This window comes from Sardina pilchardus, chromosome 13 (assembly GCF_963854185.1).
Source record: "Sardina pilchardus chromosome 13, fSarPil1.1, whole genome shotgun sequence".
NCBI classification, from domain to species: domain Eukaryota; kingdom Metazoa; phylum Chordata; class Actinopteri; order Clupeiformes; family Clupeidae; genus Sardina; species Sardina pilchardus.
Window position 1 is genome coordinate 496,094 of NC_085006.1, and position 13,466 is coordinate 509,559.

The following is a 13,466-nucleotide window of genomic DNA, read 5'->3' on the forward strand; positions in this document are numbered from 1 at the left end:
GCCAGGGGAGCTGAGGGAGCTGGCAGCCCAGGGCCTTGGAGCTCATATCTGGGTGGAGCGTTTGCTCCTCTCAGCCGGAGGACTGCTCCAGATTAACAACCATAGACAGTAAGATAGGCTACTGACAGGGCAGGGCTGTTAATGACAGGGCTACATCGTTTCATTCACACTCACAGGCACTCCTGGTCTGACCACGACCGTACAGCTGCAGCCTGCACTGTCAGACCCCCTGCACTGTCAGAACCGGAAAGGAAGCGTAGTCACGTCCCGAGATATCGATGGCTTTGCCCCAAACGAGGAACGTGCATCGTTCTTTACACAAATACACCATATTTTTAAGCAAATAAAGTTGTTTACTTAAGATTACTCAGCGTTTCGCAAAAATATTCTCGCTGCACCGGTAGGGACTCGGTTGCGAGACTCGGTGAGACGTGATCCCATCCCACTGGATTGTTGTTTGTACTAACATCCAAAACTATAACTGAAAAACGTCGACATTGACGAATGTAATACATTTGTGCTACGTTATAAAAATAAAACGTAGACACTGATTAAAAGATGCACTTGCTAATTTGTGCTACATTCTTATCAACGATCATTGAAAAACTACTTCCTCGTTTGGGGCAAAGCCATCAATATCTCAGCAAGTGACTACAATTGCTTTCCGGTCCTGACAGTGCAGCGGGCACAGAATGTATTCACCTCTGTAAATAAATAAGACGATGACCATTTCTCTTGGAAAACTCTGCACTCGGTGTCGACTTTTCTCTTCTTTGATAAAGACATTTCGGGGTAACGATGGTCAAATCACATACTGTTGTGAAGTAAAACTAGAAGACGTACTAGGCCTAGCTCCAAGCTCGCTGTCACTGTCACTTGAGGTTGCTAGGTTACGGCGACGCTGGCGAGACACGCGCTGCTTCGTCTGGCATCATGTTTTTGTTTGTTTTTATGTAATGTATGTTATTTTTTGTTGTATTTGTTTGCCTAGTTAAATGTATTCACTCTTTATATGCGTTATTTTTGATCATTTTTATATGATTATTTTTTAGTCATTTTATTTCTGATAACAAGCCAGCTGATATTGATACTTTGTAAAAACATTTCGCGGGCCGGATTAAATCCATCCGCGGGCCGTATGTTTGACACCCCTGGTCTACACACTACAACTATCCATAAAAAAAAAACTGAATTAACATGTATGTCTGCTCAGCTCAGTTGTATGACTGATGGACTTAATATCCTTCTGCACTTGCGTGCTTAAGCTTGCATATTTCTACAAAATCTGAAATTAGTCTCAGCTGGCTAACTTACTTCTAAGATCTTTGACTTACCTGCACCCTCAATAAGTTGATCAAACCCAAATAAAACCAACAGAAACTTACCTAATATCAGTGGCATACTGAGAATGTACACTGCACCTAACCAACCAGGCTGACCGTTACCTGTGTGCTACAAATGCCTACAAAAATGTCCTCGTGGTCACAGCTAGCGTTAGCTAACAGCTAAAACGTATAAACCAAATTAAATACAAATAGTGTTGAGTTAAGTCAAACGTCAATTTGTCGACATACTTATAATTAGTCGACGACGAAACCTTGCTGTAATTGAAAGGAGGTTGAAATTTTACCGACTGTGGTAATAGCAGCTAGCTAACATGCTAACGTAACCGCTAAAGGCCCATTCATGCTCAACGTGTGGCAATTTACGTCCGTATTTTGTACGCACGTTCTATCCGGTGGTGTCTTCATACCTCCGTCCGTATTTTACGTGTGAATGCATAGCGCCCCCACTTTTTCATGTGGTATTCCTGTGGTAGTGTTCGGTATTGCAACGTTTCATCCGTTTCATCCGTAATCATAAGCTCCTCAATTTCGTGTCAAAGTACGGACGAAATCAACGTAAAGAACGTTTGAAACACTCCACACGTATCCGTATTCGTGTTTTACGTTGAGCATGAATGGGCCTTAACGGTAACAGCTAGCGGTTACGTTAGCATGTTAGCTATTACCACTGTCGGTGGCTGCTATTAAAATTTCAACCTCCTTTCGAATTACGGGAAGGTTTCGTCGTCGACTACAATATTATAATAATGTCAGCTTATAGTGTCCCAAGTACTACAAAAGAACATAAACGTGACCATTTCAAATTGGTTAGGTTATAACCCACGAAGTTAATGTTAGCTTGTTGGCTAGTTTACAAACAATTTTCCAGTTAGCGACCTAATATTTCTTAGGTAAAACACGTTGGTATGAAAACACATACTTGTGATGTTACATTACCTAATTGTGGATTTGTCGTAGTTTTCATGCTAGCTTTCACAAGTAAGTGGGGAGAAATTACTTTACCTTTTCATATCCCGCGCTGAACTTCAATGGCGTCCGTCTTCTTTTCAAAGAACTGAAGGACCGGATGTTTAAATAACTCCAGCCCAGTGCGCGTACATTCACTCCCACTTAAAACACTAGGTTGCGAGTTTTAATTACACTGTAGGTTTACATGCATATTCATTTAACTCGTAAGTTACACTAATTAACACTAGTCAACACTGGAAAAAATATCACCGAAAAATCAACACTTTTCATTTTACTGGGTAGGATTTCAGTCCTCTCACCTGCAGCAGGCCCATTCAAAAAGGCCATTCAACTTAATTTGCATTTGAAAGAGACACTCACTAAATGGAGGAGGGTCGGTCTGCGGCATGGGCGTTACATATGTTGCAAGAAACTCCCCAATTAGGCGTTCCTGTCGTGAATAGTCAACCAATCAGAAGGAGCTTTGCACTGCATTCTGGGAAATGCTTAATTTCCGGAGTTTGACTTCCTTTGGTCAGTTTGTAAAAGTCCTCTGAAGTCCTCGTCGAAGCCACGCAGAAGCTACGATAGCAGAGAAACTGAAGCTAAACCGATGAGACGTAAGTAACTTCTATATCTATAACTATGTCTTATACTACCATTTAAGCAATTCCAGCGTTATATTAGAATATGGGTAGCAAGGCGAAAGTAAGCAGAACGGAGGAATAGATTGTTTGCTTGTGATATGTTGCTTGTTTGTTTGCATGAAAATATGTAGGCCTACTTAAAATGGTACGTGATAAAATTAGTCATCGTGTTTATGTGGTAACGTTAAAAGCATGCCAGCAACGCACATTGTTTTCGACTAAACCCATATAAAGTGAAGACGTAACGTAGGCCTAACTAAATTCGGTACTTCGGTAAATTCTGAGGCTGTTGAGTGGTGAACAGGTGGCCTGTTGATTTGGTGCGTTTTAAACGGCCTCAAAAATGGTTACAGTTAACACCAAATTACCCTAAATTCTGATTAGAGTGACTGTAGTGGAGCTGAATCGAGCCAAAAGGTTCATTTGTTATGTTCCTATTGCCATAAAGAATTATTGAGAGTTGTCATGTAAAACAAAGACATCTAGGAGTTCTACAACGTTTGACCAGTACAATTACTAATACTGTATTCACAGGCGTATACAATCAAGCACCTTGATTATGAATGCAGACTGCATGGTGCTTGATTAATACACCTGTGGAAATGGACTTGAATTCATGGGTTTCATCAGGTCCCTTTGCACAGGTGTATTAATCAAGCACCATGCAGTCTGCATTGATAATCAAGGTGCTTGATTGTATACACCTGTGGAAAGGGACCTGATGAAATCCATGAATAGTCAGTTTGGCTTTAGAGGCCTGTTAGTTGATCACTACTAGAATCTTAGCAGAAGTTGGATAATGTTCTCTAAGGCTGCGTTTAGACTGCAGATCGGATATGCTCAATTCCGATTTTGTGCTCATATCCGATTTTTTTGATTGCATGTTTACATCTACTTTCGCCAGTGACCCAAATCCGATCATGTGTGTTTACATTTGCCAGACACTTGAAATGGCCCGCATGCGCATGGGCTAAAAGTTTCTTGTAGGGGAGAACCAGCACAATCGTAACACTTTTTTTATTTTCTCAGTTCAAACTAGCTTTACACAAAGACGATAGCCTTGAGAGCAGTGAAACTTGACCAGAACAGAGTCATACATCTCTACTCCATGAAAGTTGAAACAGAATGTAACAAATATGTTGCAGTTTGTTAATAACTTAACTTAACAGTGACATGTACCTTTGTTCCAACCTACGCAGCCATTAAAAAGTGCGGTAGGCTACAGTTGTAACAGTATAGCGTCATGGTTGTAACAGTGCTAAAATCGTGAATCCTATAACATATTTTAACACAAAACACTGCTGGCTTAAACAAAGAACATCTGTTTTCATATATAATCAACAAAAAAAGGTCCAAATGTATGACTGTTAAAAGCTAGTTGTATGAGTGATTAGCCATTGCAAACCATACGGTATTATGCTAGCTCACAATAACCTTTAAATAGGCTTATTTTGGTCCTACCGACTTGATAAAACCTGTTAACATAGTTGATGAACTGCTTATTTCTTACATGTCTGAAGCAATTGGTCCAACACTGATATTTGAAGTTGCTGTGTTAACTTTCATTGGGTGTGATCGCGGCACATAAAAATAATCCATAACTCGCAATCATAATTGCTCGCAACATGCGCGATAAAATCAGTTAATTTTGCCAGTGACGGGTGTTACAACTAACTCTTTTACTGTCAACTTACCCGCACAGGTCTAGGTCATGTTTTATATTTTCATTTAATTGCATTTGCTGTGACTATATAAATCAAATGGCACTCATGTTAACTTGAAACAGATCGAGGGACTGACGAAATGAACGACATGTGATTGAAGTCTACACATTCAAATTTCACGAAGCAAAGTTTAACAAACAGAACTGCAGTTGCAGTTTTAAAAAATAGGCTAATAGCCTACAAATCGCGATGCTTGAATTTGGCACTTTTTTGCTTAATATCTCTGGTTGGCAGGCGCGTAGGAACGTAGTAGACCTAAGCATTGGGGGGGACAAGAATGAGTTCCGTTGCGCGCGCAATTTTTTTATATTAATAAATAAAGGGGGCGAATTATAAGTCACATAAGAGATAAACAAAACCTATTGCTGAAGTTTTAATGGCCCTCTGTAAGATGCCGCTTTGAAAATATGTATTTCAGTCTTTTTCTTAACCTATTTGGAACTGGGAAGAACATCTGCACATAGGCTGTTCAGAACACATTTCTTCCCTGAAAACGCACACAGCTAGTCTGTAGGACAACTGACTCCCCCAATGCTTCCCTTTACGTGGTTGCATAAACGTTGCTTAAATGAAAATATGTTTCTTCTTCTTGACTTTTCATATGCCATCTAAGTAAATTTTATGTCAGCTGACAGATGGATGCGCGTTTTGGGCACAATGAATGGGTTTGCCCTTAGTTTAAATGGAGACGCAGGGAGAGCGCGCTGTGGCTATTGTTACCTGTATGCAGCCAGCTCAACAAAGTAACGTGGTTAGAAGATTCCTGTATGCTGCATTGCCGTGACCATTTCCTTGTGGATTTTTCTCATTGGAATACAGCTAACGAACACGAAAGCTGAGATTGCCTTGCGCATCAGTGTTGGAACGATACTCAACAAACTGTGAGATAAACATTGTTTTTCGTGTCTGGGAGATCTCGTTGTCGTTTTTGACTGTCGGCTTCTTATGTTTATTGTTTGGACGTATGGACACTGAACTTTGAGGGGGTGTTTGTTTGTGCATTATGAAGCTTTGTGTTAATTAGTATTTGTCGGGCCACCTCAGCGCGTAAGTTGCGTGCAAGGTGGCCACGAACGAACTCATTGCTTAATTTGTGACAAAATACAGTGAGTAGCCTATTCATCTTTCATTTGTGTTTTTTCATTTGTTAGATAATGTTGCATGTTTGACGTAGTTTGTAAACAGGCATTCTGCCCGTTTATCTTAAGTCAACCGAGGCCTTCGGTTGCTCATATCCGCCCGTAACCTTATGTGCGTCGTGACAGTGTGTAGATTATAATAAGGGGCAAATTGTTACACATTTAATTTTAAAAGCATAGCCTATAATAGGATGAATAAAGTGTATGGACTTGCTAAATCCAGGTAACCAGATAATTAGGCTATGTGCCACGTCCGATTTCGCAAGTGATAAGCCCACATTTAACACTAGAAGCGCCAAGCGCCGGTCATTTGACCGCTGACGCGTATTCCTAGAAGCGCCGTGTGGGTTTGACCTAGATATACCTAGAACTGCCGGGCTGCGGTCATTTGACCGCAGCAATTACAAAAAAAAAAAATCTTTTCACTCGATTAAATTCCAGGACCCTACGTTCACGACTTTTCCTAAATACGCCTGTTTTGTCACCCAGAATTTTTACATGATCAAAAGCACACCGGTACAAGCTAGTTTAGAGCTATTTTGCGCTCACTTATGTGACAATACTATGTTGTCTCGCGTTCGGCCATTTTTGTCCAGGCTGCTATTCTCTTTTCTCACAGCAGATGTCGCAAGGATTTCCTGTCAGTCGGGCATGAGAATAATATTTTACCATAAAACATATCGTTTATATGTGCAATATGTATTATGTATGTGCTTTATTTTAATAACTATTTTTCATTTACATGGCATAGTCTATGGAGGCGATTTACAGTGGTAAAATGCGAGTTTGTTTTGAAAACGTTGCGACAGGCCTACATGTGTAAAACATATTTTCGTCGTAGCCTATTTATGTACGTAGGGCGCGTATGCCTACGTACATTCATAGTTGTATATCTTAGGCTATCTTCTATTTGTAGGCTATCTTTTAAAGCTCAGACTATATCTATGCTAATGTATAAGCATTTTCTTACATATTTGCTGGACAGACTGAGTTACGTCAAGTCAAGCACCTATCCTAACGCAGTCTTGGTATACTGTCAAGTGGCGCAGCGTTAGCACTCCTGTCTACAACGCCGGAGACCCGTGTTCACATCCTGGCAGGAGCGAAATACAGAATTTGATCGAATTTACTGACCGTTTTTCAACGTCGATGAACAATTATTTTTTGTTAATGGTTTTTAATAACAACCTATCTGAAATAAACGGATGAATCACAATATGTTTAGCCCTACCATTAACGAAAAAACATTTCGCCAGCCAATCATTTTCTGCCGCCATCTGACAAACTTTGACTAAGCCAGTTAGACTTTTTGCATCTAAAAATAATTATATCATAGTGACACGCGAAAAAATAAACGATAGCTTAGAAACTAGGCCTGCATGAGATTTTCCCACTGGACACACCACATCAGTATTGTGCTCGTTGCTACGATACACAGGACCAGCTCTGTTCTAGAATCTTTGCACAGGACTCACAGTGAGTTGACGCCCAATGAAAATGACATGGGGGAAAAGAAGGAAACAAAGTAGAACTACTTCTAGCCTGATTTTGATCTCACCTTAGGCCTACATACTTTCCTAATTCCTACGTTACTCAGACTTTTGTTAAATCGTCAGGGCCCGGTTGCACAAACACCAAAACCAAAGATTGATGATATGAACCAAATATTCTGGAACAGATGGATTTACAGCATTGAGCGTGATAGGCTATTAGGCTACTGCTGCGACTTCCACCGTTTCCTTTCCAGAGATTGCTGCGCGTTCACAACGCAATGAACGCATGCAGTCTACATTGAAGTGAAACGTGCAGAACGTTGTCCAAAACAATACAATAACATTGTGTGTTGATATCTAATACAATATACACATCTGTAGACATGAAGTGGCAACTAAAGCCATTATCAGTCATGAAAACTTTGGCGGCTGCATTAAGGTTTTGGCTGAGCCAGCTAGCCAGCCAACAACTTCATCAGCCAGCCGTTCTCAAAGCAAATGGCTTCGGGGTCATAACACTATCCATTGCAGCCTATTTGAAACCGATCATCCCCCCTCCCCCATACACTCGTCTAGGCTAGGCTACAGACATCACCGAGGCAATGGACAATTAACTGCCTCCCCACCCCCACCCCATCTAGCCTATCTGTCCCTGCCTACTAGTCTGTAGGCTGACTTGTTTAGGCAACTCGTGGAAGAATGCGCAATGTTTCATATGCGCGTTTCAGAATGTTCGAATTCGCCAGCGTGCGTGTAGTTATGTGAATAGAAAAGAATAGAATATAGCCTTTTTTATTGATGCCTTGTTCAAAAGGACTTCCGTCATGAATAGGTTGGGAATCGAACCATCGCCCCTTGAGTCCTGAAGCCGAAGCTCTAACCATTGAGCTACTACCTTGCTTCATAATGACGTGAAAATGTGTGTCTCAATGCTGAATCTCGAATTCACATAGAAGTTAGCTTAAATTGTAGAAACAGGCCTATAGCTTTTTTTCAGCAGACATCTCAAAGCCTACACATTCGCAAAACGGAGAATATCATTCACTCATTATTTTAAATTAGGCCTATGCTACTTCTCACGCCTATGCCTGCTCAGCATAGCTCTCTCTATCTCCCTCCCTCCGAGGTAGCTAGACTAGACCCTAGATGCTTCTCCCTAAATGAATGAAAGTTGTTTTAGAAAGTAGCCACGGTAGCCTGTAAAATGCGGCATGAAATCCTGGCTACTGTGTAATTGAAACCAGACTGTTAGGCTCTTTGTTCCAGGTGACTAGGTCCGATCATTTTCGGCGGCGCGAACCTATTAAATTAATAGAAGTGAATTTGGGGAGTGAATTAGAACTAGCCACATTCACTTTTAGAGCATTTTAGTTGAAAGTCAAGTTTGCTTAAGGTTTGTTCAAGAACTCTTCCAACGTTTTTACCTCAAACAACACAAATCAACACAAATACATGAACAGATAACTCAAACGTGCTGTATGTCATAATGAAACAAACAACCACAGATTATCAACAACACGGTCTGACACGAATGACACATGGCTTAGTGCAAACTGAATTTATGACCAAACGATTTCATTCGTGCACGAAGCGCCATCTAGCGATCATTATGTGTAAGTAAAAGCCTCCCAGTCTAAGGACTCAGCGGTCATTTGACCGCCTCGCCGCGCTTTAAGTAGTTCACAACAGCACGGCGCTTCTAGTAGGTCGTCAAAGCGGTCAAATGACCGGGGCGCGGCGCTTCTAGGTATAAGTGGGTCAGAACGGCGCGGCGCTTCTAGTGTTAAAAGCGACAGCCATAAGACTATATTTAGGCTATCGTAGACTACTGTATTCACCCACAATAGGCTATCCTCTTAACTATTTCGAAAAGAATGAAAGAAGGCCGTACACTAAATATTTGGACTGAGAGAGGAGCCTACATTAGCTTTCAGACACTCAAGGTGAGGAAGTGCTCCATGCTGCATTATTGAGACGGGCTTCGTTTCGGGAAACATTCTTAAAACACAATGTAAAAGACCTCCGATGCGCAGCGATAGCTATAGTTATGGGGCCGTAACTCAGGAGGATATAATTGAGCTAAGTAATCAACAACATCTGTACTTTGCAGCGTTTTTCTTTCGGGAGGGGGTCCAACATTGGGGGTGTCCCGACCCCCGCGGTTCCTACACGCCTGGGTTGTAGGCTATTTACAGTAGACCATTCATATTTGGATGGCTATAGGCCTACGATTGTAGATAATTAGGTAGGCTACAAATGTTTTATTACATGGTCTACGGAAACGTAATAGTCTATCAAAGTATCAAATAGGGCAACTTTTAACACGCTCCGAGTCCGCCAGCGCGCCCACTTGGAATTGTGACCTAACGTCACCAGGCGCAAAATTGTCACAGATTAATGACGTGTGGGACGCATTGCACTGGAATATCCGATTTGTCTGTTTAGACTGTAGACACGCACACAAATCCGATCCATATCTGATTTAAAACCACATACAAAAGGGGCCTGTATCCGATCTGAGGAGATCGGAATTCATGTGTTTTTTTTCTGTTTACACTGTCGTGGCACAGATCGGATACGTGCCACATGAGAGCAAAAAATCGGATTTGGGTCACTTCAAACTGGCAGTGTAAACGCAGCCTAATAAGTTAATGTTCTCCATATGTCTTCCTATCACTGCAGTTACATTCTTCCATACTGTCTAGCGGTCAGAAGCCACAATTACGAAGTTGTTCAGACCCAGGATGCACGCTGCTCCACTGCCCTTTCTGCCCAGAGTACAAGGGTGACTATGCCAGGGTGGAAACGCACATGCAGAGCCATTTGAAAACGGTGGTACATTATGGAGGTATGTTTGAGATTGATAGTTAAGCCCTTAGCCCTGTATCATGGTCTTCTATGAAACTGTATGGATTGGTTCTGAAAATACAAAAGGTTCTGAAAGTAATGTTATTAGTAATGAAGTTAAGTTGCCATTCAATTGTTTCATGTAGCGTTAGCAGGCTATTTGATGTTTATATCTATTTTGTATTTAATTATTCTTTTGTTGTTCAGAATATGTGATCTACAAATGCAATTTGGGCTGCAGAAAGGGCAGTCACCACCACTGCGGTTGTGGCCTCGCCTTTCCCAGGAAGAGTAGCTTTGAAATCTACAGGATTGCTCATTTGTTTTCTGCCAACAAAAGTTGGAAAAATGCATGCTTGGTGCTTAAACACAGGCTATGGGAGGTACTTGATACAAGATGTACAATTTCCAAAGTAGCTCCCATGGCACACGCACACACCAACACACGCACGCACGCACGCGCACACACACCAACACACACACAGGCCAAGGTTTTGTTTTACTTTTATTTATATTATCTTGCATGGCCTGCAGAAGTTTCTCTTCTGTTTTGTTCTACAACAAAGTATTGGCGAAATCTACAGGATTGCGCATTTGCACATTTGTTCTCTAACAAAAGTTGGGAAAATGCATGCTTGGTGCTTAAACTGTTATGAAACATGAAAAAAGTTGATCTCTTCTGGGTTTGTCCTATAATAAAGTTTAGGCTACTTTGCAAATAAATGGTTGTTGTGTCTTTATTGAACAATCCATATTGAGTATGAACTTGAGCTATGCTGTCTGATTACATAATGCTCCATATACCTTACACACATTTGCTCAATGACCAGGATATTAATCAATATTTTTTAATTTGTTGGGATACACAGCCTGGGAATAGTGAAAGACATTTGACTGTAGTCAGCCTATGGACTACTTCATCGGAGAGGGTGCTGCAGGGATGGAGGATCAATGGGGAGGGGGGAATGATGTGTTAGGTTTGTGTATTGTTGAGCTAAATCCTTGTAAATGCAAAGCAATATTATGAGACTGTAATGCTTTGCCAGCTGATTTGTGACTCACAAAGGAGTGAAGGGAAAACACTACTGCAGCATTTTTGTGTCCAAAATATTGTATTGTACAGTAGGCCTATCCTACAATCCACTGTCTGGTACAGAAACACCACACAGGCTGAGAGAAGGGCTCTACAACATGTTATAAAGTCTGCAGAGAGGATCATAAGAACAAAACTTCCCTCTATGGAAAACATGTATGCACAGCCCTGCCAGAAGAGAGCAGAGAGAATCATCAAAGACTCCTTTCACCCAGCTCACTCTCTGTTCAGACACACACAGCACATACAACTTGTGACAAACCTGTAAACATGTGGAATATGGGAAAGGTGCAATACTACAAAGGGGAATAAGGGCAATATGCAATATCTTATACTGTACTGTATATGGGACTACATGCAAGGCTAACAAGGGGACAATGTGCAATACTTTGTCAGTGTAATGTGGAGATTATGTGCAATACTAGGGACAATGCAATATCTTGTGCGATACTATTAATGGGACAATGTGCAATATGAATCAGGTGCAATATTATTAGTGGGACAACTGTTTAGCAACAATGTGACTGAGTAATATTCTAACAGTGGAATGTGGGGATCATGTGCAATATCAATATTATTATGGAAAAATGTTTATATCTTGTGCAATATGGAAATCCGGTGCAATATCAATGGGACAACTGTGCAATATCTAAACTGCAATATGAGAAGTATGCACTTGTATCCACATGGGACAGGGTGCAATATCTTGGATGTGTGACACTTGGGCACGCACGCACACACACACACACACACACACACACACACACACACACAGTCTCAGGGACGCAGGATTTGCACTGTATAGTAGGCTACTGTAGCACTTAAACTACTCTGCCTCTGTGGGACTGTAGGCTATTCTTAGACTGGGTACACAGTATAATTTGACGTCAATGTTTGCCAGATGTCTTGTATGAATCATGTTTTTGTCATGTATGCTTTTAAATATTTGTCATGTCTGCTTTTAAATATTTGACTTGAAGGGCCTGCACAAGAATTCCAATTTGTCTATGGTTTATGCACAAATGGCCAATAAAGAACTGACTTTTGACAATTCAGTAGCATGGTGCTTATGCAGTGGTAACTTTCTGAATATCGTTTTTTTCGTATCCAAATAATTGCATTAACTGTAGGCGTTGATGTGCAGTAATTCTGTAATTATTATAGGAAATACTGTCGTGATACTGCAGTACAATACATTTTTTTTCGTAACGGATAATCTATTTAACAAGTAGGCCTACAACAATGCACTGCACAACCATTTTCAACTTCTTCTGCTGGATTGCGTTTAAACTTAGTTCTGCTTTACTAAGTTTGGTTCAATGCTAATAGAAAGCGGGCTGTGCCCTTACTTTGACATACATGTTAGACCGGATGTTAATAGTTCCTTGAAGAAGGAGAAGAAGAAAAGGGGGGTGTTTCCGACTTAGATAGAAACGCCTATTTATGTTTCCGCAGACCGACGATATTCACTAAATGACCCATTTAGTCTGACTTTTTTCTAATTTGCAGAAAAACTACATAACATTTTTAAATGTTCTTTTTACCTATATGGAGCCAACACCGTTGTTTTCAAGGTTCAAACTCAAAAGTCTTAGCTCGATATATCTTTTTTACCTTTGACCTTTAACCTTTGAAAATAGTTTTTGAAATAGTTGTGTTTACACTGAATTATAATTTTAAAAAAGTCATTACATTACATCCACCATACTCTCATATAATTATTGTGGAAGACCTCTAGAATATAACCATGTGCCACATTTGCATAGATGTTTTTAGTTAGATGAAAAACGTAAAAATCTCAAGGTATAGCTGACTGTCTCAAAGTGCCTGTAAAGGCCCCGGCCCGGACCTCCAAGTGTTAAAAAGTATCCAAAAGGTCGTTTGAGCACAACTTGGCTTTTATGTTTTGGAAATCAAAATTATAATCAATGAATGTATATGACTTGAGTAGAAGTTGAACATTGTGCTAATAAACATACACCTAAATAATTTTGGCAAACAGATTTGATTGATTTCTGATATTAAATCATGAGTCGTATTGATTTGATGGCTTGCACTAGGCTACTCTCATTATTGCTTTTGCTGAGACGCAAAAAGAGACAACTATAAGAGAATCTGAAAACTCAAATAGTGAGATGTGAGAGACCACGAATTCTCATCAAGACATAACTGAGATGGTGCTTTCAAGTAAGGATATCAAATTGAGACATATTTGAAAGCAGCACAATA

General features: G+C 40.5%; 1 long non-coding RNA gene across 1 annotated transcript; it reads left to right on the top strand.

Annotated features, from left to right (window-relative positions):
• Nucleotides 1-2,847: 2,847 nt before the first annotated feature.
• Nucleotides 2,848-10,867, top strand: LOC134100136 (uncharacterized). The gene is made up of 3 exons (XR_009941212.1): nt 2,848-2,914; nt 9,980-10,145; nt 10,352-10,867. It is a non-coding gene; the product is annotated as an uncharacterized LOC134100136 (long non-coding RNA).
• The last annotated feature ends 2,599 nt before the right edge of the window (nt 10,868-13,466 follow it).